This window comes from Papaver somniferum, chromosome 7, assembly GCF_003573695.1.
Source record: "Papaver somniferum cultivar HN1 chromosome 7, ASM357369v1, whole genome shotgun sequence".
In the NCBI taxonomy this organism is placed as follows: domain Eukaryota; kingdom Viridiplantae; phylum Streptophyta; class Magnoliopsida; order Ranunculales; family Papaveraceae; genus Papaver; species Papaver somniferum.
This window is the reverse complement of record NC_039364.1, coordinates 221,182,431-221,209,493: the sequence shown is the minus strand read 5'-3', so window position 1 is coordinate 221,209,493 and position 27,063 is coordinate 221,182,431.

Here is a 27,063-nt window from a genome sequence, read left to right as displayed (position 1 = left end):
AAAACTGTGAGTACCAAAAATCTGTTGTGCCACGTGGCACAACATTAAAGATGGAGTAACTTATTATGTTACAACAACGCACACTACATCTCTCCTTAGGATGCTAAGTTATGAAGTTATCTCTATCAACGTGTGGCGCAATGTTAAAGGTTGGAGTATCATAATACGCTACAACGGAGTACATCAAATCACTACCAAGATTGCTTAATTACTAAGCAATAGGTTGTAGTATAGGCACATGGGTGTGTCTGTCTGTCAGAGGTAGCTGAGCAGTCTGCACAACTTTTAGTACGAAGGCGCAGTCGTCAACCACGTGGGCTCAGAGTATGTGGCATCCTCTAACTGGCGAAGGTACAACTTGTACGGAGGATTCACAATTCACGATGGCACGTGGAGGACGCTAAGGTGGCATCCTATGATTGGTGAAGGTACGCGGCCAATGAAGGTATAACTTGTACGGAGGGTTCAGAGTTCACGATGGCACATGGAGGATGCTAAGGTGGCATTGTCTGATTGGAGATGGTGGGCGGCCAACGAAGGTACTAGATTGACCAAGGACCATCAGATCTCGATGGAACATAAGACATCAAAGATATCCATGATGCATGTGGAGATATAAATACCCATCCTCATCTCAAGAGAATGGGAGGATTTGGGTTGGTTAGGAATTTGGGAAAATGCTCTCTCTCTACTCTTTACTTATAAAGCTGCATACTTTATTTAATGGAGTTCTTCCACCCAAATATAACAAGATCAATAATAAACTTATCATCTTTACCCGTGGAAGTAGGTTAATATTAACTGATGTTTTTTCAAAAGTTGTTGTAGATTGTGGTAAAAGGGGTTCTTTTCGAACTTGTGAAGGTAACTCTTTTTTTTTAGATTTAATAAAAATAAAGCAAATTAATTTTCAAAGAGTGATGTCAAGATTTAAAATGGACTAAGGCTCCGGATTCACTATTACTTCAAGTTGATTGGTTACAAAAATATTTCATAATTATTATCTAGCTCTTTTTCCATTAAATCACTTATTAATCTATAAGGTGTCCAAATATTAAATTGTAATCCTTAAGCATGATTTATCAAAGAATTAATTCTAAGCATAAAACATCAAACTGATTCACAACTAATTAAGAAAACCATTTTTATCTCTTTTTTTTGTTGATCCAAGTGAATTAAATAAAATAAATAATTAAGAAATTATAAAAAGAATTTACCAATCAAACATGAGTGAATAGCTCCTCCGTCGCCTTAGTCACCAGGTATTTTAGCCGCTCATCATGTTGGAAAACCTCTCAAAATATTTCATTGATGCTCAAAAGTGTTTTTTACAATGAAGAAAAAGACAAGAAAATGATATAAAACAGAATTCTGCGACCCACAGAAGGCGTCCAGAATGAACGACAAAGCTGAAGTGCTGTTGTCGTTGGGAAACTACGACCCACAGAAGACAGTCGATGTCACTGTTGATAAACGACTGTCCCTGTTGGTATTATGTTCTTCGTGTTCTTCCTTGCACCAGCAGCAAGATTCTCTTCTCTGCGTGATTTTCTTTTGATTCTCTCGACTCCTAAACTTTCCCCAAGACTCTCCAAACCTTCCCAATGACCGATACTTGTATTTATAGTGTTTTGGAGCAAGAAATTCCGACCATTTATTGCGTATATTTTCTCTTTAATTCGATTATTCTTTGCTGCCCAAAAATGAGAATATTTACCATTTATAGAATTTCCACACGTTAACTCGCTCCCAAAACGCTCCAAATTAGTTTCTTCATGCTTCAGAAGCTTTCCCGCACCTCCACATCACTCCATGCACAGCACAAACACACTTGAGCTCGTGTTCAGTGTGTGTTGCTCTGTTTTGAGTTTGGTGAATCGAAACGAGAATTTCAGCCTAAATTGATCGATTCTGACACCCATACTGTGTTCCTTAAGCTATATCACATCTTCCTACAAAGTTTGAGCCATTGAATCGCACCACAACACCTTCATTTTGTCGATTGAAATTCTGCCAGTTGATGAACCAATTTTCCCGCCAATTTTATTTTTTCAAATCGTGAAGAAGGTGTCCCCTTAGCAAACAGTAGTGTCCCCTTAGTAATTAGGTTACCCCTTATCCAAAAGCGAGAGTCCGAATAACACTTGTCCTTTGGGTGCCAAAATCAACTTTTCGAGCCGAATTTTCCAAAAATGTTTATTTCCTAAAAATACATAAAAACACAATATTAGTACAAAAATAGAGTTCCAACAATACGGACATTGAGGACAAATTAGACACAAAAATGTGTCTATCATTAACCGAACCACATAATCTCTTGTGTGATTTATTAACTTAGTTGCACTTACATTATCTTCTCACTTAATTATTTACTTACTGAGTTTCTTTGTTCTCAGAGTTATTTCTGTTCTCAGAGTTATCTATGTTCTCTGGGTTATCTCTGTTCATCTGAGATATCTCTTTATTTAGCTCATTTGCTTACTCGTTTCTGTTTTACAGGGATATCATTGTTTTCTTAGCATCTGCTCTATCGAAGTATCTTTACTTACTTAGTATATGATCTTCTGAGCAGATCTCATTACGAACGTACCTTTTAATGTATCAGTTCAACTGAGGTATCCATACTACTTAGTATTGGATTCTCTGAGTTGTTCATATTACATAGACTATGGGAAAATTAGTAGTCACACCAGCTCAGGCCCTTCTGTCTGGATAATCGTGAGTTCCTTGGACACTTCTGCAGTGTCACCAATAACAGTACCATTATCAAGGTACCAAGCCTGTAGGGATAGTGTGCACTATTCATTTATCTTTGTTATAAGATGATGAAGCACCAAAGAAAACAATAATGGCGCCAAAGGGTCCCCCTGTTGTACTCCTGTAGACGAATAAATATAATAGTCTCCCACATACAATCTTGCAGGTTGTCCATATAAGTATTCAACCCACGATGATACTGATGGACAAAGCTTACGCACCTCAAGAAGCATGGATATCCGTACGACTAAATTAAAAGCATCGGTGAAGTCCACAGTCAATATGGTAAGGTTAGCATTTGTATGATGTTTACTGACATACATGTTCACAGCGTGTAGGATTGCCTCAGCGCCTCCCGAGACACCCACCCCAAACTGAAAGTCATGTAAGTAAGTTGTTATGTCTTTTCCAACCCCCTTCATTGCTACCTTATACACAAGACGATGCCAAATCGTCCCAACAATAATAGGATGGATGTTTTTGTACAGTTTAAGGAGAGGTGTTAAGGGTGATAATGCAATGAAATTCGCAAGGTTAAGTGGGCATATACCACTCAACCACAAATTGACCACCCTTGTTATTGTCGTGACTAAGTCAGTAGCAATAGTGGAACCTTCACCACAAAACGCATCCAGCAAATGTTGAGCCCGAAGGCCATCCTTTCTACACGAGTTTCCTTTGGGAAACGACTTAATACAACTTAAAACATTCCCTTCTTCAGCTAGAAAAGGTGTCTCATGCAACGGAATGGTTGGTTTACGCGGAGGAGGCATGGTTGGATGTTTATCTTCAAGCGCTTTGTGAGGGTAAATTACCCGATGACCACGTGTCAACATCTCAAGGGATGAACTCATGATAAAACGATGAGATAGAAGTATTGAATCACATTCTAAAAGGTGATTTCGTCTGAATCGAGATGCCTGCCACCAACGCTACATACATGACGCGTGTGAGGAGTCACTACAAGAAACTTAATATATTGCAACACCTAATGGTTATGGCATAAACCCCTATTAGTATCGCGATAACCTATGTATCAAGAAGTCTATTGCTGCACCCAATATTTATTGCTGCAGCAAGAGATTATACTTTTTTTTGCCACACTCTTTTCATATTGTTTCTACAGTTGTGTGGCAAAAGTTTCATTTTGCAGCAGTAAATTATAGCTTTTAGTTGCAGCTGAAAAGTATTGCGACTAGAAATTTTCTTTTGAAACACCTATATTAAAGATGTGGCAATATACGGTGTAGCAATAGCTAGATTTTCTTGTAGTGAGTGGTCTAATCCTCTCAGACGGTCAAGTCTAAAAAGGAGAAACACATTTAATGAAGGATCAGAAGAGGCGTGGGAGAGGTCACATCACATCAGAAGAGTCGGATGGTATAACACGATGCCCTCCATGGAGGAATAGTGTGACAAGACACGGAGCGATACAACTCGGAAGGAGAACCGAGCGAGACATCACGAGAAAGAGTATAAGGATCGTACGAATCCATAAGAAGATATGTGATAGCCTCAACAGCTTGCCGAGGTCAAGCCACATGTTCACAAGTATAGATTATCTGTAAATACCAGTCCATGTAGAAGGAGATGGACAAGTTATGTAATGCTAGATGGTCTTTCTACATAGAATTCCTAAGAGAGATCAAGAGAGAGTAAAAAATTTAAGTGATATTTGTAACTCTTTCAAGGGTAAGACCTTAATCAATAAAGAAAGTATCTTCTTTCCCGTGGACGTAGGTCTTCATGGCCGAACCACGTTATATGCTTGTGTCAATCTTTACTTTGCATGTTCTTTACATCTTGTTTATCTTGAATCTTGAATGTTAGTAGTTGTATAGCCTTTAGATCTACTTGGGTGTAGCCATCAGAAAAGATGCAGCTACATTTTTGCGCTAGAAACAGGGAGGTATGAAAATATAATCTACCTCCCCAGTAACAGCTCTATAGTTTTTTCATAATATCTCTAAGAGAAGTGGATTTCACACCACTGTGTAGAAATCTGTCAAGATTCAGGAGTAGATCTCGGACTCAACACGATCCACACAATCAGTGAAGTTCTGAAGAGCCTCAGAATCATCATATCCACATCTTTTTCACTGATTTTCTTTAAGATTTTTGTTCTGTTAAGATTTATTGTACCTTCGTCAAGATGCTCAGGAGAGTTGAAGATCGGAGTGAAAATGAAGCTTTAAACACTTCAGCACTCAAGTGATCTCCTCCATGAAAGATCTGGGAAGAAGTCTAAGTCTGTAAGCTTCATAAGAGAAAGATATCATCCTATGAAAGTTGAAAAGACAAGTTATTCATGATGTTCTTCATCTACTAAGAAACTCAAGATAATCCATAATCTTATTCTTAGAAATCTAACTCTAAGTCAATGGGAAAGGATAATGAGTACATAATCACTCTTCAAACTCAAAAGTTTAAAGTTGATGCGAAATATTTCCTAAAATGGGAAAACGTGCTCAATCGTCATAATTTGATTTTTTTTTTCCCAGTAAAGGTATGACGTGTATAAGGAGGTATTTTTCTAGAAAAACAGGCAAACAAAACACCTTTTTCCATCACTAAAACTTTATGCAAGTAGGGAATTTTTTAACATCTTCACATATCTCCAAAATTTACTGAAAAGTCTTCATGTACTAAACTGTCCAGTCTGAACAATGGATTAGTAATTGCACATGACCTGCAAATTTAGAGTCCCATCTTTTCATAAGAAAAAAACAAATTAAGCATTATTGCATATATCGGAGGTAAGGCGATGGTGAAGATACGATCTGCTCGTGCGAGCTAAGGTGAAACTGGTGGAGCCCAACAAGAAGGATTAGACGAAATGGAGCTAGGTGAGACTATACACAACGGTGTACTCCCAGGAGAGGGACAACCCGATAATCAATATCGGAAGGGGTTAACAGATAACTCCAGCTCTGACGAAAATGGAAACCCCTTTGAAGGACAGGGCGATGTCCTTCTAACTCAACCAGGAGGGTTGAATGGTTTTCCAAGGCAAACAATAAACAATGGGGTGAAGAATGATGATCCTTTTAACCTCGGTGACACCACGACGACTATCGCAGCCATCCTGAAAGCACAAAAAGCGCAGGATGATAGAATGGAAAAGTTAGAAAGATGTAACGGGAGGCTAGAACGGAAAAAAACGTAAGATAAAACGCAAAACGAAGAAAAATAGCTACTCGCTACCATAGTGGAGATCCCCGAAGAGGAGAATCCTTTCGAGAACCTGCAACACGACGAGCGAGCTGAGTCAATATCCTTGACACCTCGAATGAGAAAATAGCGGATCGCTTTCCCAAGGGAAGTAAAGGAGTTCTAAACCAGGAGGATAGTCCGTCCAAAGGATCGTTCGATGTCGATCCCAAACATAGGCGAGAAAAGAATAAAGAAGACGAAGCTAAAACAAACTACGCGGTCGAGAAATTCGCAGACACAAACCCTAAGCGAGGGGAGACTTCAAAGTCAACACGTTTTAAGAAAGTTTCGTATGCCTAACAATCGGACGAGGACTCAGGGCGATCAAGATATCATCGTCCATAAATTTCTTTCTCGCCCGAAAGAGCGCAAGGAATAAAGAAGAAGGCTGAAACAAGGCACATTGATGATCAATTGCAAGTCCGACTCTGCCAACTCGAAGGATATGCAGAGAGGCTACAGGAAGACAAGAAGGCAAAAAGTTGGCGGAAGTGATGCAAGAGGCTGGACAGTCTCCCTTATCGGAGAGTGTGTCGGCCTAACCATTTCCAAGGAAATATTCACTCTCATCGTTCGCAACTCCATTCACTAAGATCGGTGATGCAATCTGTTAGATCATTGCTCGGTCACACTCGCATGCGTTTCTATATCAAGCATGTTTGTCAATGTTAGTGATCAAAACTATAAGTCTTGATTTCTAGCCTATTATAGCCAAGGTCTCGGACTAGCATAGAAAGTGTAGTTGAGCTCAAGAACTCCATGGCAATCATCATGTAATACGAAGGACTACTCGAGGAATTGGTGGAACTTCATCGACTAAAAGGTATGTGGAGACTTAAGCTTATCTATCACTCAAAAGTCTATTTACTCTATCTCCTATTCTTGAGACAAAAGTCGTTTAACTATATAGACTTTGATTATACACATTTGCTATTTCGAGCCGAGTTTATCTCGCCTATCTATTTATCGAAATATGTGTTGGTAAGCTTTCGTTTTATCCAAATTCATCTTTACCTAGTGACGAAGGTCATGTTATGTTTCAATCACTTTGAAAATTGCTCTGACGAAAAATGGTTTGTGAATAATGACTATATAACGTCCTCTGAGAATGTTTCAATGATTGAAATGAGAGTTTAGATTATATAACCATTAGTGGATATAAGCATTATTGTGGAAACACATAAATGTATAAGTCCTTATTCCTTGAACCGAAGTTTGCGAACTTTGTTGATCAAGAGAACCGGAATAGTGGAGTGAGCTAAGTCCGCGAACTCAGTCCGCGAACTGGCGGAAGTTCTCGACCCGAGAAAATCTGTTAGCGTTTGTGAACTCCTTCCGGGAACTTAAATCCGCGAACCCAGTCCGCGAACTTGAGTTGGTTATATCTAAAAATGGTTGTTCTTGAACTCATGTTTATATAAACTAAGGAATGCTTTTGCAAACCGTGTCTATAAAGTTCATGAACCGATTCGAGTGAATCAAACCGTTTTTGCTTCGATTGTGTCTTGTGTAGTTACATAAGATCTAAGCAATTGAACAACTCCCTAACTAGTTCATTTGAGTCATTTGAACTATTTATGGTGAAGAAGAATATGGTTTATATGAAATTGCTCATATGGCTAACCATTTGGTTAACTATTGTTGAAACAACAAATGTTCATGTTTGGGTACGGTTACATAAACCCAAAATAGTACATTTCATTTGTGTGTAACAAGCTAAGTTTTCGATCTAACGGTTGATAAATATTAGCTTGAATCTAATAAGGTTTTCATCTAACGGTGAATATTGAATGCTTTGTTACCAAGCTAACATTGATTGCAAACCCTGATTTGAAAGACTATATTAGGGAGAACTCTAACAACTGGGAAACCTGATCCCCGCACCTTACGTGTGATACTAGTTGCATAAGCTAGATTCGATTCTCCTTTAACCTTTGGTTTTCTTCTCTAAACCAGGTTAACGACTTAAACACTCGCATATTTCTATTTGCTTAAGTATATATCAAATCAAGAGATTGAGATATAAACTCTTTGATATACTTTTTATCTAGATTGAGTCTAACTGTCTAGTTGATTCTCTAGAAAGTATATTGGAGCTTTCCATACAGATTGCTAAGCAAAATATTGGGTGTGGTTGTTGTACCCCAGCTTTTCAATTGGTATTAGAGCAAGAAAACACGTTTTAGACCTTACAAGTCTGTGTTTGTAGCGATCTGACTCTATGGACAGAAAAGTCTCTAGAAACGCTTCACCAGGATTAAAAACCAATCGTAAAAGAAGTTCTAATAAACTGGTTATTCTCCAGAAAAAGTTGGATGAACAAATCCGGATCCACTCTGATCTCATAGCAGAAATTGCAATGCTTAAGGATTTGAAATCTGTCAAAATGCCTTTAATGAATCTGAATAACTCCAGTTGTTCCTCTCTGAAGAACAGTCATAAGTCAGGTAATAAACAACGTTCGCATGTTGTCAAAACTGATATGACTCAGAACTTTTCTGACGAACTTAAAGGTGTTGGACCATGTTTGTTTTGTGATTCCTCTAATCACTGTAAACATACTTGTATGTCTTTCCAAAAGAGCCTGAAAGTTTCAAGTAATCTTCACATGAAAACTAAACAGGTTAGTGCTTCTCTAAAAGGACGTACAAAACTATTAGGAAACCCTAAACAGGAAAGTACTAATAGTATGGGAGCTTTTGCTTTGAAATCAACATCACCCTTTCAATGGTTTGTTGACAGTCGATGTAGCAGACATATGACAGGTGATCTCACATGGTTTGTTTCTTATGACGACTATGAAGGAGGACCAGTAACTTTCGGAGATGGGAGTTGTTGCTACATAATAAAGAAAGGGACGATCAAACTACCCGGCATACCTGAAATCCATGATGTAGTATATGTAAAAGGTATGACTGCAAATATTCTTTCTATTAGTCAAATTTGTGACAAAGGCCATCGAGTTGTCTTCAATGCAAATGGATATGACATTGTAGACAAAACTGGGAAAGTAATTTTTCAAGGAACTTGTGGTAAAAACAACTGTTATCTTCTTGATGCTCAGTTTAGCAATTGTTGCAATTTGACTAAGGTGGAATCTACATATCTTTGGCATGAGCGTTTTGGTCACATTAACTATCGTCTTCTAACTAAAATCATTAACAAAGAACTTGTTAGAGGCGTCCCCAAAATCAATGCAAAGATTGAAGATGTATGTAGTGCCTGTCAAAAGGGTAAACAAACGAAAGTTCACCATAAATCATCTTGAGATATTCTCACTAAAGCTCCACTTGATTTAATTCATATGGATCTCTTCGGACCAATTCAACAACCCACGGTTGCTGGTAAGAAGTAAGCTTTATTTATGGTGGATGATTACACCAGATTCACTTGGGTTGCATTTCTGTCTCATAAGAATGAAACCCTTGATGAATTCAAGATTATTGTTAAAAGAATCCAAAACGAACACGGTCGCAAACTAAAGAAAATTAGGACCGATCGTGGAACTGAATTCAAGGACACTAAGGTGTTTGAATTTTGTGACGAACTGGGGATTATTCAACAATACTCACCACCCATTACTCCTCAAGATAATGGAGTTGCAGAAAGAAAGAATAGGAACATTCAGGAAATAGCCAGGGTAATGCTCCATAACAAAAACTTACCTCTAAGATTTCAGGGAGAAGTTGTCTTTGTTGCATGTTATTTGATCAACCGTGTTTCCTTACGGTCTAAAACCCTAAACACTCCTTATGAGTTGTTGTATGATAGAAAACCCAACCTACACTATCTAAGAGTGTTCGGAAGTAAGTGTTACATTCTAAAAGATCTATAACATAGAGGGAAATTCGATATCAAAAGTGATGAAGGTATCTTTCTTGGCTATGCGTCTGATAGCCGTGGTTTTCGAGTATTTAATCTCAGAACCCAGGTCATGATGGAATCTGCTAACGTTATCATTGATGATATTAGTGATTTTCATCATGATAATCCTTATGCTGAATTGCTTCCAACCGAGACAATTGAGAAAGTCAAAGAAATACCAGAATCAGTTGAAGTTATCCCAATTTTTTTTGATCCTGATATTTTTAGTGACGAGGAGAAGAGCACTGATCAGGCTACTCCTGACGAACAAGAACGTGTCCCTTCACGACACCTCTGGGTTAAAAGGAACCATGATCCCAACAGTATTATTAAGGGAAGAGATTCTACAGCTAAAATTAGAGGGCAACTTCAAAACATGTGCAATTTTGGTTGTTATCTGTCACAAGTAGAACCAAGAAATATTGATGAAGCTCTGAACAATCCCTTTTGGGTAAATGCAATGCATGAAGAGTTAAATCAATTTCAAAGACAAGACGTATGGGAACTCGTACCTTGTCCCTCCAATGTTAATATTGTTGGAACGAAACGGATATTCAAGAACAAGTCTGATGAATTTGGCACAATTATCAGAAGGGATAATTGGAGTTTAGTACTCAGGTTTTGCCCAACACTAGGCTTTGGTCTAACATTTGTCCAACGTTAGTGCTTGGTACCTGGACTGGATGTTGACCCAAATTGACCAGTTAAGTATAGACTTCTGTTTAGTAATTATTAAAAATAATAATAATAATAATTACTTAACACCGTTTACATGTCCGTTAGTCCAATGTTCTTCCCTAAATGGAAGAACCCTAGCTAGTTTCAGAAATTACCAATCTGATCTCAATTCAATCAATTTATCAAAACAATAAAATTGTGGAATTTGTCAAATTTCTGCCTTACTTCTCTCGTATCAACAATAGATCGATCCCCTTATCAAATGGGAGCATCATCATCAACTGACCTTGATTTCTCTCACTTTCTCCAAATCGAATCTCGGATAAATTTTGAAAATCACCGGCACCTACCACTCTTTCTTTGATTGATTTATTGCTCAAGTACTCTACCTCAACTCCAACAGATCGTATACCACCTGTATTTAGCTATTTGATTCAATCCCTAATTCAATCTTCAAATCAATACTTGAAAGATAACCTGCTCCTAACCTGTCATTCTAGAAGAAAAAAATCACCCTAATTACAGCAAATCACCTTCTCTTATTCTTCATCACAATCAAAATCACAAACCCATTTCTTCAAATCAAAAATCAAACACACCTATATTAAGATCTAATCAAAAGATGTTAAAAAAAAAACTTCTTGTTTAATTGGTAAACACTCTGACCCTCATCCCTTAATCACATTAATCACTACCAAACCAGGAGAATGAAAACATATAAATCTTTGAATTTACGGATTAAAATGAAAAGAAGAAGTAGCAAGAGCATTGTATGATATTTCAGAAGAAAACAGAGAAAACGAGAGAAGTTGGAGAAGCTTAATTGTTGCTCGTGAAACAACGAGGAAAGCTTTGGATTTTAGTAAAGTTAGGGACATGTCCGTCATTGTTAGCGAATTTATATATATTCTAGTAATTAACAATTCACTTAACATAAAATAATACACATCACCACATAGACGGGTCAACGTGAGGTCCAGGTACCAAGCCCTAACGTTGGACAAATGTTAGACCAAAGCCTAATGTTGGTCATAACCTGAGCAGTAAACTCTAATTATCCCTTATCAGAAATAAAGCCAGACTTGTCGCTCAAGGATACTCACAAATTGAAGGTATCGACTTTGACGAAACCTTTGCTCTTGTGGCACGCCTTGAGTCCATTAGAATTTTATTGGCTCATGCTTGTTTTCTCAAGGTTAAGCTTTTCCAAATGGATATAAAATCCGCATTCCTAAACAGAATTCTAAAGGAGGAAGTCTATATTTCTCAACCTAAAGGATTTGAAAACCTTGATTTCCCAGATCATGTTCTTAAGCTCAAAAAGGCATTATATGGATTAAAACAAGCACCTAGAGTCTGTTTTAAAAAAATACCACTTCTCTTATTAGAAAAGGTTTTTCAAGAGGTGGAGCTGATAAAACTTTGTTTACCAAATGGAGTGGGAAAGATGTTGTCATTAATCAAGTTTATGTAGATGATATCATCTATGGTTCAACTTCTGAGAAGCTTGCAAAGGATTTTCAAGTTTCACTTGCTAAATAATTTGAAATGAGCAATGTTGGTGAATTGAAGTTCTTTTTAGGATTACAAATTCAACAACATAAGGATGGAATCTACTTATCTCAAGAAAAATATGCAAAGGATCTTGTTACAAGATTCGGTCTAGATAAGTCAAGTCTGAAACTGACACATATGCCCACTACTGGTAAACATCACAGAGATGAGAAAGGAGTAAAAGTATATCAAAAATTCTATCGATCTATTATTGGTAGCCTTTTATATCTTACAGCTACTAGACCTGATATTTCTTTTAGTGTTGGTTGTTGTGCTAGATTTCAGGCTAATCCAAAGGAATCTCATCTTGCTTCTGCAAAAAGGATCATACGATATGTCAATCACACTGTCGGGTATGGTCTATCTTACACTTTTGATACTAACACTGATCTTTATGCTTATTCAGATGCTGATTGGGCAGGATGTGTAGAAGACAGAAAAAGTACATCAAGGGTTTCTACTATGTGGGACTGAATCTTGTGGCTTGGCATATGAAAAAACGGGGGTCTAACAACACCACCCAATATTTCGCTTAGCACTCTGTATGGACTGACTTTGAAATACTTTGCTAGAGAATCAACTAGACAGTCAGACTCAATCTAGGTAAAAGTATCTCAAGGAGTTAATATCTCTCTCTTGTTTTTGATATTACTCAAGCTAATAGAAATCAGCGAGTCCTAATCAAACACAAGGAATACTTGGACGATACCAAAGACCAATGTCCAAGGATCAATCAATATCAATCAACAACCAAAGGTAGGATTTCCAATTGATGATCACGCACAACCTGTATTATTTTATTTATATAAAATATAATGCAGAAAAGAAATAACACAGACACCAGAAATTTTGTTAACGAGGAAACCGCAAATACAGAAAAACCACGGGACCTAGTCCAGATTGAATATACACTGTATTAAGCCGCTACAGACACTAGCCTACTCCAATCCAACTTCGGACTTGACTATAGTTGAACCCCAATTAGTCTCCCACTGATCCAAGGTATAGTTTTACTCCTACGCCTTTGATCCCAGCAGGATACTGCACACTTGATTCCCTTAGCTGATCTCACCCACAACCAAGAGTTGATGCAATCCAAAATCACAGATTTGATAATAAACAGATCTGTCTCACACAGAAAAGTCTACCAAAGGATAAATCCATCTCCCACAGATAAATCCTAGGTTTTGTTCCGTCTTAAGATATAAAATCAAGGTGAACAGGAACCAATTGATAATCCGGTCTTATATTCCCGAAGAACAGCCTAGATTAATCAATCACCTCTTTACAATCCTTCCTGACTACACAGGCGGTTTGTCGAGGAATCACAAACAGTGAGATGAAGATGTTTGTAACTTCTTTATCTTGCCTATCGGAGAACTCTCACGATCTCAATCCAATCAATCGATTGTACTCGTACGGTAGAAGATACAAGATCAGATCACACAACTACGATAAAAGTAGTATCGGTCTGGCTTCACAATCCCAATGAAGTCGTTAAGTCGTTAACCTGGTTTTAGAGAAGAAAACCAAAGGTTAAAGGAGAATCGACTCTAGCGAGCGCACTAGTATCACACGGACGTGTGGAGATTAGTTTTGCTCAAATCTAGATGTCTCCTTTATATAGCCTTCAAATCAGGGTTTTGCCTTAGTTACAAAGCAATCCTTATTCACCGTTAGATGAAAACGTGATTTAGATTCAAGCTAATATTTCTCAACCGTTAGATCGAAAACTTAGCTTGTCACACACACTTGGGTAAACGTTTACTGGGTTTGCGAAAACCATTCACAAACGTGTACGTGTATGTTGGTTCAACATAGTAACCCAAAAGGTTAACCATATGAGAATTTCATATTAACCTTGTTCTTCTTCACCATAACTAGTTCAATTGACTCAAATGAACTAGTTAAAGAGTTGTTCAATTGCTATGAGATCTTATGTAAATACACAAGACACAATTGAAACTAAGATGATTCGACTCGGTTGAATCGGCTCATGAACTTTATAGCCATGGTTTGCATAAAACATTCCTTAGTAATTTAAGTTTCATGTTCAGAACGCATCTTTAGATCATAACCTCTTAAGTTCACAAACAAGTTCGCGGACTTAAGTTAATCGGTTGAGTTTTCCAAACTCAGCAGAAATTCTCGGAAAGAGAACTTCTGCAGGTTCGCGGACTTAGCACACAAACGAGTTTTGGAAAATCCAGCATAAACTCTCGGTCGAGAACTTCCGACAGTTCGCGTACTTGGCAAGCCAATTCCACAATCCTTCCTATTTCTCTTGATCAACAAAGTTGGAAAACTTCGGTTCAAGGAATACATGGTTATGTAATCTAAACTCTCATTTCAATCATTGAGACATTCTCAGAGGACGCTATGTATCCGTTATTCACAGACCGATTCACGTCAGAGCAATTCTCAAAGTGATTGAAACTTTTCATGACTTTCGTCACTAGGTGAAGATAAACTTGATCAAAGCGAAACTCTTTACCAACACACGATTTCGAGAAAAATATAAGCAATGAATGCTTAGCTCGAAATGTAAAATGTGTATGATCTAGTCTATATAGCATACGACTTTTGTCTCATAAGAAGTAGGAGATAGAATAGATAGACTTTTGAGTGATAGATAAGTTCAAGTCTCCACATACCTTTTTGTTGATGAATTTCCATGGTTCCTTGTATAGATCTTCGTCGTTGTATGATGAATCGCCATGAAGTCCTTGAGCTCAACTACACTTTTCTATCCTAGTCCGAGACTTAGCTATGTAGGCTAGAAATCAAGACTCATAGTTTTGATCACTAACATTGACAAACATGCTTGAGATAGCAACGCATGCGAGGTCGACCGAGAAATGCTCTAACAATCTCCCCCTTTGTCAATTTTACTGACACAACTATTAATACATATGGAATACAAAAAAGATAAACTTTAGTGGCTCCTATTCCATAGTCTAATCTTCAACGTCCCCTGAAATCTTCGTCCTTCCAAGTTCTCCAATGTTCCCAAAGGTTGTAAGTTTAGCATCACCGTTGTTGAAGATCCGTATCTATAACAATGAGAGAAATCGAGATTCTCGATCATCATTATACAGTGTCATAGTATTATTATGTAACATCAAAGTCCAATTGTATCACGACTTTAACAATAATACTACGGTGATATGTATCACTCCCCCTTAGTCAATACTCCATCTCGATCATGGAAACCACTCTCCCTTATACAATGATCCGAAAACCATATGTATATGTAGTGTGAACTACATTATTTCTCCCCCTTTTTGTCAATAAAATTGGCAAAGGTACAAGAAAGGGATCATAATGAAATTTCCACAAGAGACATTTCATAGACTAAAAGAAAAATACATACCAACTTAATTTAGATGCAATCATAAATCCGAAGCTAAATGCATTCATCAAGGAGTTTTAAGATACAAGATAACCCCTATAAAATTCCACAACCGCACACCCCGCAAGATATTACCATTAAGCACAATTTCAAAAGAACTCTCCCCCATTTGATGTCATTCCCGAAAGAACAACAAGAGCGACCTTAATTTCGAAAGAAAAGAAGGATTTTTAAATTGGACACCAAAAACCATGGGAATGTTTTTCTATATCCAAAACTCAACCAAATTAATCACAAGTAAACCCATGATTAATTCAATTGGAATATGCAACTAAATCAAACCACAAAAGTGATCAATTTAATTGAAAGTGCTCAACATAAGTAAACTTACGGAGCTACGACTAAGGTAATCATACGGAGATGACTAACTTAATCGTCACATACTCAACATAAGGATAACCTTACGGAATATACGACTACATTAACCAATAGAACATGATTAGTATAGCCGTTCATATACTCAAAAGAAGAATTTGTGGAATATATGAAAACTCAACTAGATTAATTACAAGAGAACCTATAATTAATCTAATTGGAATACAAACAACCAAACTAATCACCGAAGTAATCAATTTAATTATTTTGGGCTCAACATAAGAGAATTTATGGAACCCCGACTAACTTCATCATAGAATATGACAACCTTAACCGTACATGTACTCGACATAAGAAAGAAAACTTATGGAGTACAAATTAAATAACCAAACTGGTTGATTAATTTAGTTCCTAATGCTCGACATATAGCATATTATGGAACAACCAACAAGCCAATAAGAAAAATCGACTTAGTTGTATCGTGCTCAACATAAGACACACAATGGAGCCTTCAAGGTAAAACATAGCAAGATTGGATCAATGAAGATCACTACCGTGGATAACATACAAGAATCTATTCTATTTTCCATCATAACGACATAATAGATTTTATCCTTGTCAAACAAAAGATTTTATCCTATTTTCCATCAAATACATGACTGCATAGGCATAACTTTTGTATTTGTCAAAAGTCTGTTCGTCCTTTCACCAATACGAATACTAATTCATGAACGAATTTACTTTTGACCGCATATGGGACCTTCAAGTTCATGGACGCAAACAATACATATCCCATAAACAAATTGCAATATCACAAAATCATAAAGATCAATACTGCAATAACATCATCCTCCAAATATTTTTAGAATTTAAAACCAATAAACCTAAAAAATAACATAAGAAGATGAAAGCAAAAATAGCTATGTGTAGTCACAATCATCGCTATTCAAAGTACTAGTTATTCTTCCAACTAATCCAAAAAGAAAACATACTAAGCATCTAAGATAGATGACAAGCTTAAACGGATTCCGGTGTATCCTCAACAGCGAACAGGAACACGGGAGGTTCAGGATCCTCACGAGATAAGAAATCAATGAGCTTGTGATCTACAGCCTTCTCAGCAACAACGGAGAGATGATTCTCTTTTCGAAGATCCTTGATTTGAGATTTTATGAGACCAAGGTCAGACACAACCTTTTCCAACTCAGTTTTCACCTTATCGAGACCTTTAAGAGTATCAACAAGCTGTAGTTTTGCTTCCCCAAAGTACTTAAGAAAGTCATGAAAAACTTCAGCAGAGATCATATCATCCTTTTCATCATCTTCATGAGTATATGCAAAGAAGCATGAGGCATTGGGATGATCTTCATCTACAAGAGTTCTCTTCTTCTTGGAATCAATCTCAACACCTTTGTCAAGGAATCCTTTTCCAAAACCACCATAGAAAGAAGAGAAGGAAGACATTATCAAAAATCCAAAACTACCCGGAGTACACGTACGTGAATTGTAACCCTAAGAGGTTGGATATTTATCCTTGGGGACAACAATTTAGGGTTTCAAATAAACTGTTGACTCGGGCCAGAACGAAATCCGTTCGAGTACAACGAATACCCAAGAAATAAAGTCCTTCAAACACTTTGAAAACGGGACCTAAAAACAAGTTTTAAGACAGTATGCAACATCTTCTTTTGAGTTAACCAATACTTGATCTTAGCGGATCTGTCAACACAAGTTTAGCTATGGACGATAAGAAAACAACTTAACTTAACAGATGAAAGCAACAAGTATACATGTTTTTAACACAACTTACTCAGCAGGATTTTATATGAGTAAGCTCTCGAACCTTGTGATTAATTAGTACAAGTACGAGCCACAGGCTCATTACGAGGTTTATGTCTTTGGTTAAGTTTGTCTTTCCTCTTAGTCTTAGAGAGGGATCCTGTTTGACATGAGAAATTATCATAAAATTTACTGTCATAAAAATAAGAGACATAGTTAGAGTTCTCACCAGAAGTGTCTTGACATGAGGAAGAAGATAATCTGTTGAAAAGCTCTTTGTACCTTACAATTATTTCTTTAATATCTTTTCTTATCTTATCAATCTTCCTATCTTCTGGAATGGCTTTCTCAACATGAACAATGTTGCATTTAGAGACAAGGCATTGAACTTCCTTTGGAAGATATTTATTAAGACGTCTATTCTGCCATTGAACATTGGAGGAAATCACTGTACTGACTTTCCTGATTGCATACACAGGATAGGTAGGAAAACCAATTGGTTCAATCATACGAATGTCAGTCACACCTTTGAGAATCAAATATAGGGTGTGTTGAAGTTGAACTAAGGAGTCTTTATTCAACTTGGAGTTTCTCTTTTGTCTAACAGAACACTTGGTCTCACAAACAATACATACCTTTTGATCATAAGAATGATTGGAGGATGTGGTCTTAATGTCATCGTCATAGGAGTTTTTTCTTTTACAGGATGTCCGAAATTCATGATTGGAGGAAACATTAGGAACATCTGTATTGACTTCTGAGTATAAAGCATCAGAAGTTCTTGGTATATTAGACTGCTTTGAAAATCCTTGAATGGAGAGTTTATTCAAGCGGCGTTCAATATCCAAGGCATCCTTTTCGAGGCTGGCCTCAAGAGTCAATCATGAAGACTGATCTTCAGCGTTGTCATGGACTTTGCAATCTTTAACAATACCAAGAAGAACATTGACATGGTGTTTCATTCTAACAGCTTGAATTCTAACAAGATTTAGAATCAATTTACTCTCTTCAGCTGTATCCCATTCATTAGAGGAGAAGGTCTCTTTCGAAGGGTGATCATGAACACTCATGCCATTGTTTGTCTGTCTCGTCGAACCACAAGGTTTCTCTATATTCGAGATTGAACTATTTTCTTCAATAGATTTAGACGAGAGAGAATCTTTATTACTGGTGACGCGTTTATCAGAGATAATACTCTTGTCCATAGAGTCAGATCGCTACAAACACGGACTTGTTAGGTCTTAAACGTGTTTGCCTGCTCTGATACCAATTGAAAAAGCGGGGGTCTAACAACACCACCCAATATTTCGCTTAGCAATCTGTATGGACTAACTCCGAAATACTTTGATATAGAATCAACTAGACAGTCAGACTCAATCTAGGTAAAAGTATCTCAAGGAGTTAATATCTCTCTCTTGTTTTTGATATTACTCAAGCTAACAGAAATCAGCGAGTCCTAATCAAACACAAGGAATACTTGAACGGTACCAAAGACCAATGTCCGAGGATCAATCAATATCAATCAACAACCAAAGGTTGGATTACCAATTGATGATCACGAACGCACAACCTGTATTATTTCAATTATATAAAATATAATGCGGAAAAGAAATAACACAGACACCAGAAATTTTGTTAACGAGGAAACCGCAAATGCAGAAAAACCCCGGGACCTAGTCCAGATTGAATACACATTGTATTAAGCCGCTATAGACACTAGCCTACTCCAAGCTAACTTCGGACTGGAATATAGTTGAACCCCAATTAGTCTCCCACCGATCCAAGGTACAGTTGTACTCCTACGCCTCTGATCCCAGCAGGATACTGCGCACTTGATTCCCTTAGCTGATCTCACCCACAACCAAGAGTTGTTGCAACCCAAAATCACAGACTTGATAATAAACAGATCTGTCTCACACAGAAAAGTCTACCAAAGGATAAATATGTCTCCCACAGATAAACCCTAGGCTTTGTTCCGTCTTAAGATATAAAATCAAGGTGAACAGGAACCAATTGATAATCCGATCTTATATTCCCGAAGAACATCCTAGATTAATCAATCACCTCTCTACAATCCTTCCTGACTACACAGGCGGCTTGTCGAGGAATCACAAACAGTGAGACGAAGATGTTTGTGACTTCTTTATCTTGCCTATCGGAGAACTCTCACGATCTCAAGCCAATCAATCGATTGTACTCGTATGATAGAAGATGCAAGATCAGATCACACAACTACGATAATAGTAGTATCGGTCTGGCTTCACAATCCCAATGAAGTCTTTAAGTCGTTAACCTTGTTTTAGAGAAGAAAACCAAAGGTTAAAGGAGAATCGACTCTAGCGAGCACACTAGTATCACACGTACGTGTGGGGATTAGTTTTGCTCAAAGCTAGATGTCTCCTTTATATAGCCTTCAAATCAGGGGTTTTCCTTAGTTACAAAGCAATCCTTATTCACCGTTAGATGAAAACCTGATTTAGATTCAAGCTAATATTTCTCAACCGTTATATAGAAAACTTAGCTTGTCACACACACTTGGGTAATGTTTACTGTGTTTGCAAAAACCATGCCCAAACGTGTACGTGTATGTTGGTTCAACATAGTAACCCAAAAGGTTAACCATATGAGCATTATATATTAACCTTGTTCTTCTTCACCATAACTAGTTCAATTGACTCAAATGAACTAGTTAAAGAGTTGTTCAATTGCTATGAGATCTTCATTATTGGTTTTTCGTGGTTGTAGTAGTGAGGTTCAAACTCTCGGACTTGTGAAGGATGATTTTTTTTAGACTTAATAAAAAAAGATAAATATATACAATAAAAATATTAACAATGGTGAGAGGTACTGGGACTAATGATTCGGCCAATTTTCATAACATAGGGCTCAATGATTTATTCTCAACAATAATCGCTCAAAACATAAATTATATGGACTCTTATTTTGCCAAAGTAGATTCTCAAAACATTGATTGTAAATGTTAAGCATGGAACATCAAATCACCTAAGCTAAGCATGACCCATCTAATCAAATAACAACCAATTTAATTAAATCATATTTCAATTAATTTTTAATGCAAAAGTCTTAAAAAGAATTAACAAAATTACCCATGTATGAAGCTCGGCCTCCTCCGTCGTCCCAGTGATGGGTTATAACTCCGCATATTGGAAACACGCTCAAAGGAATTTTCATTGCTCAAAATAGGTGTACAAATGATGAAATGGGGATAGACCCTCAAGAGACAGTCGTTGTTACTGTAGTATGAACGACTGTCTCTGGTTGTCTAATGTTCTTCGTGTTCTTGAGTTGCAGCAGCAGAAATGGTGGCTCTGCAACTCGATTTTTCTTCATTCTGTAGCCTCCAAAGCTTCCCCAAACTCTCGACCCCCTTTCTTTACCAACCCAAGATGCTATTTGTACACAACAGGAGGAAGAAATCATTCACAATAACTCGAGAATCATCCTCTTTTCTATAGAAAATATTTTCAATATTTTCTTCTCCTGCCAGTTCACGAGAATCATTTTTACGCTGGAAAGTGCTTCAAATATCTCCCCATCAATAATGTATAATCCACAATCAATATCTTGCCTTTACTGCATATATATTTCCCGGAATACAACCAAAAAAATCCCTGTATCTCTTCCTCTGTTTTATGAAAATATTATTTCCTGTTTTGAATCAAACAGCGTGTACAGCCCATTTTGATTCATTCCAACATGCATGTTAACTCTGTTAATATCAATCAAATCTTTCCAAAATATTCCAGCCATTGAATCGATCTCCAGCACGCCCAAAAATCAATTGGTAAATCTGCCAAAGAGAAAAGATATTTTCCCGCCAAAAATCTAAATTCAAATGAAGAAGATGACTTCCCCCTAACCAAACTGGGGGTGCGAATAGCAGTTGCTGTCATGGGGTGTAAATAGTAAAGAAGGTGCCCCTTAGTAAATGAGGTGCTCCTTAACCAATGATGAGAGTCTGAATAACAAATGACCTTCAAGGATGCCCCTGGCAACTTTTCGAGCTGATTTTTCCAAAAATGTTTATTTCCAAAATATACCTAAAAAACACACAAAACACCAAAATTAGTACAAAATCGAGTGCCAACAATATATAGTATTGAGATCAAATTAGACACAAAAATGTGTCTATCAAATACCCCCAAACTTATTATTTGCTAGTCCTCGAGCAAATTTATTCTTGAAAGGAAAATCATTTGAACCCCTAGGTAGCCCTAGTGGCGGAGTGTTGTCTCCAGAGGATTTACCAGAGGTGTACCCACAAAACCTTTACTCCAGACCCTAGCTATCTACGCAGAACCTTGGAAAGCACTAAAGAACCTCCTTGGTTGGCATACAATTATTGACTCTAAGAGGAAGAACCCTGATGCGAAATTCAAATTGTTGTACACGAGTTTGCACTCAAGCATACTAAAATTCATATAAGTGACAGAGCTCTACTAATATAGTTTCATGATGGACATCATACTCGGAGTCAGACTAATCACATGAAAAGATTAAGAAGATGGAAAAAGAAAAATGTAGATGGTTGAAAAGCGAACGGTGTTTCCCATATCTGTCTGAAGGCCTCTGCCAAGATGAACCTAACCTAAATGACTGAGATACCGGTCTGACTAATATTAACACACTGGCATATACAAGGGAACCAGTGGTTAATAATCCTAACTCTAGGTCAACACAACTGGCATATACAAGGGTACCAGTGGTCGACTTTATTAAACACACATTTATTTAAGAACTAACAACATGATTGGACCTTGTGGACCGAAGCGCATGTTTCTTGTCAGCAGATTACATGGTGATTCCCGTGGATCCTGCATTCCACGCTTGTTTAGGCGACGGAGACAGGGAGAACACACACATATTGCTATCCAAGTGTTAGTATTTATTCCGATTGGTCTACTGGTCTGGTCTAATTCTTTTCTTTCTTTTTTTTTTTTGGAAAGGTAACTCAGTCACTCTATTTCACCCTAGCAAAGGTAACAACTTGAATCGTGTGCCCCACCAAATCACTTGAAATAAAAGAAAACTAAAAATAGAAAGTGAAAAGGACTCGACGAGATATGGCGAAACTATCATGTTAATTCTAATACCTGAGCTCTGTGCTTTTATGAATAGACTCTATAGATGTTTCCATCTAGTCAGATTGGTTCCTAAACTCCTAAAACAAAAATGTTTCCATCCACTTAGATTGGTTAGTGTTATCCTTAATAGGCGTAAATTTCTAGGCTCTGGAGTTTATTTATTGCAACTAAAAAGTTTCTCCCATACCCCCAAACTTAAATCTAACATTGTCCTCAATGTTCTAAAGATGAAATTAAAAGCATTAACAAGGAGAAACGGTTACTATTTGAAGCAAAAGAGTTAAGGAAGGATATTACCGTGTTGCATGAGATTGGGTTACCTCCCAAGAAGTGGTAAGTTTAAAGTCTTCAGCCAGACTTAGAAAAGGATTGGTCAACTCTAACCATAAAGTAACAGTCGAAATAACTGTGGGTCTTCAAAACCAAAAAGAGCTGACAATAGGAAACTGCAGTGAACCAAGAAAATGGACAAGAAAAGCATGCCCTTACCTAGTTTCCTGAAAACTATCGCTAATTGCGGTTCAGGTTCAGGTTCTATGAAAGGGTCTAAATAGAATATTTTCATTGGCTGCGTTTCTTCATAGATGGGATCCGAATCACTAGGTCTTAGAGTCTGTAAAAACTCAAATACGAACTTAGAATCACGAAGTAATAACCTAAATAATTGTGGATCCTCTAAGTCAATCAGATATGACTTACATAGTTGACCACAGTGAAAGAGGTGGTCTTCCTTAAGAAAATGTGTCGACCCTAATATCCTAAAGTGATTAGGTTTAGTCTCAAAACTTAATAACCGACACATCTTAAAATCAAAAGTTCCCACAATTGGTTGAAAATTTTTTGGTGGGAAAACAAAGTCAATCTTGGTATCATATCATGGGTTAACCACATCAACCAGAGGATGGGTTTCTAACAACTAAGCTTCTTTCTGTACATCATTAGGTTCGGAAAAACGTGTATGAAGATAATCTTGTAAGATGGTTGAGGCACAAATTTCAAGTCCTACAGGAGGGTACTTAAGAGTTAAAGCACACGGAGAATGATAATCACCCCCAAACTTAGAGTTTTCTATGTCTCTAGAAAGACTAGTAACAACTTCCCTAATTTCTAGGTCATCAGATTCCTGGAAATGGTCAATAGATTCTTCTAAGTTGGGTTCATCCTCACTCATTTCTACGAGTTTATCATCTTCTAAGACTAGTGTTTCTAAATCGCTAGATTCTAAAACAGTATTCTCAGGGTAGACTCTTTCCTCTAAACCATCATCGGTTTCGTAATCATCGTCTAAAACGGGGGTATTTCTAGTCAAATCCTCGTCCTTTTGAATAGGTAAATAATTATTAAAATTATTTGGATTTGAACTAGAAATATCATTATAATCATCATCACCATCCTCCTCCTCATCATCATCACAATATAATTTTTGATATTCACGAATTCTCAAGCTTTGTTCCCAACTACATGGTCTATGTTTATAATATTTCTCATAGATCGTTAGAGGTGATTCCTCAATAAAAGTTGGAGTATCCATATATCGCTGCCCACGCATATATTCACCAAGAGTCATTTCCGAAGACGTCTCTTGATAACGAGAATTTCTAGACATATATTCTCGTAACGTCATCTCAGGTGGCGTCTCCTGAAAAGGATTCATCACCGAGGAAACACAAACTACATAGGAATTCTACACAATCACAAACAAGGATGACTCGACCAAATCAAACCTATAAATTCTAGCAAACAAAAAGCATGATGGCTCCACTTAGATTGTTTCTAGACCAGCTTCTATCTTTCGAAAGGGAATTCGTCGCAATTTGAGCAAACCCCTCTGGAATCAATCCGAGTCAAAGTAAGTTGAATAGAGACGAGGGAAGCTTAGTAGAGCTTTGATACCCAAGGCCTCACCGCATTAGAAGGCGGCGCAGTCACGCATTCAACTCACAAAAACCATCATGAACTTTGAAGTGTGCTTAAAGAGCAACCAATATTTTTCGAACGAGTTTCCTGTTAAGCTCATTACCCTATAGGTCTCGTTCTAGTCAAAATTTTAGGCTTAGGATCGCGTTTGGTTTCGTTTTCCTAAGGCGGGCAAGAAGAGAACGGTGATGAAATCCGAACCCTTATCTTGTATTGGCCAGACCTTGCCCTTTACTAGGAATTTAAAACAGCCGTATTCAAGTCCTCAGCATATATTCACCTTAAGGAAAAAAGTAAACCCGCTTGCAAGAGATTCGCGGGTGTTTAGAAGTTTACCTCCCGTACCAGACGGGCGAAGAACCGCTGTAGTCGACTCGGGCCACTGACTCCGGTGTCAGTGCGCGAACCCGAGGGGCCGAGACGATATAGTAATCGTCGTCCTTCCCTGCAAACAGTTTGTATTTAATTTTTTTTTTAATTTATAACCCTTTCGTAGGGTTTTCAAAATAATGTCCAATGTTCAATGTCCGAAAAAAAATAATGTCCAAAAATAAAAGATTACAAAAATAAAAAATTTAATTACAGTTTCTAAAAAAAAAAATTAATAAAAAAAAATATCTAAAAAATAATAATAAAAAAAAATTTAATTACAGTTTCTCAAAACATTGATCGTAAATGTTAAGCATGGAACATCAAATCACCTAAGCTAAGCATGACTCATCTAATCAAATAACAACCAATTTAATTTAATCATATTTCAATTAATTTTTAATGCAAAAGTCTTAAAAAGAATTAACAAAATTACCCATGTATGAAGCTCGGCCTCCTCCGTCGTCCCAGTGATGGGTTCTAACTCCGCATATTGGAAACACGCTCAAAGGAATTTTTCGTTGCTCAAAAGAGGTGTACAAATGATGAAATGGAGATAGACCCTCAAGTGACAGTCGTTGTTACTGTAGTATGAACGACTGTCTCTGGTTGTCTAATGTTCTTCGTGTTCTTGAGTTGCAGCAGCAGAAATGGTGGCTCTGCAACTCGATTTTTCTTCACTTTGTAGCCTCCAAAGCTTCCCCAAACTCTCGACCCCCCTTCTTTACCAACCCAAGATGTTATTTATACACAACAGGAGGAAGAAATCATTCACAATAACTCAGAATCATCCTCTTTACTATAGAAAAAATTTCAATATTTTCTTCTCCTGCCAGTTCACGAGAATCATTTTTATGCTGGAAAGTGCTTCAAAATATCTCCCCATCAATAATGTATAATCCACAATCAATATCTTGCCTTTACTGTATATATATTTCCTGGAATACAACCAAAAAAATCCTTGTATCTCTTCCTCTGTTTTATGAAAATATTATTTCCTGTTTTGAATCAAACAGCGTGTACATCCTATTTTGATTCATTCCAACATGCATGTTAACTCTGTTAATATCAATCAAATCTTTCCAAAAGATTCCAGCCATTGAATCGATCTCCAGCACGCCCAAAAATCAATTGGTAAATCTGCCAAAGAGAAAAGATATTTTCCCGCCAAAAATCTAAATTCAAATGAAGAAGATGACTGCCCCCTAACCAAACTGGGGGTGCGAATAGCAGTTGCTATTCTGGGGTGTAAATAGTAAAGAAGGTGCCCCTTAGTAAATGAGGTGCCCCTTAACCAATGATGAGAGTCTGAATAACAAATGACCTTCAAGGGTGCCCCTGGCAACTTTTCGAGCTGATTTTTCCAAAAATGTTTATTTCCAAAATATACCTAAAAAACACACAAAACACCAAAATTAGTACAAAATCGAGTGCCAACAATGTATAGTATTGAGATCAAATTAGACACAAAAATGTGTCTATCAGATCTTATGTAACTACACAAGACACAATTGAAACAAAGATGATTCGATTCGATTGAATCGGCTCATGAACTTTATAGCTACAGTTTGCATAAAGCATTCCTTAGTAATTTAAGTTTCATGTTCAGAGCGCATCTTTAGATCATAACCTCTTAAGTTCACAAACAAGTTCGCGGACTTAAGTGAATCGGTTGAGTTTTCCAAACTCAGCAGAAATTCTCAGAAAGAAAACTTCCGCCAGTTCGCGGATTGAGTTCGCGGACTTAGCACACAAACGAGTTTTGGAAAATCCAGCAGAAATTCTCGGCCGAGAACTTCCAACAGTTCGCGGACTTGGCAAGCCAATTCCACAATCCTCACGATTTCTATTGATCAACAAAGTTCGAAAACTTCGGTTCAAGGAATACATGGTTATGTAATCTAAACTCTCATTTCAATCATTGAGACATTCTTAGAGGACGCTATGTAGCCGTTATTCACAGACCGATTCACGTCAGAGCAATTCTCAAAGTGATTGAAACTTTTCATGACTTTCGTCACTAGGTGAAGATAAACTTGATCAAAGCGAAACGCTTTACCAACACACGATTTCGAGAAAAAGATAAGCAATGAATGCTCA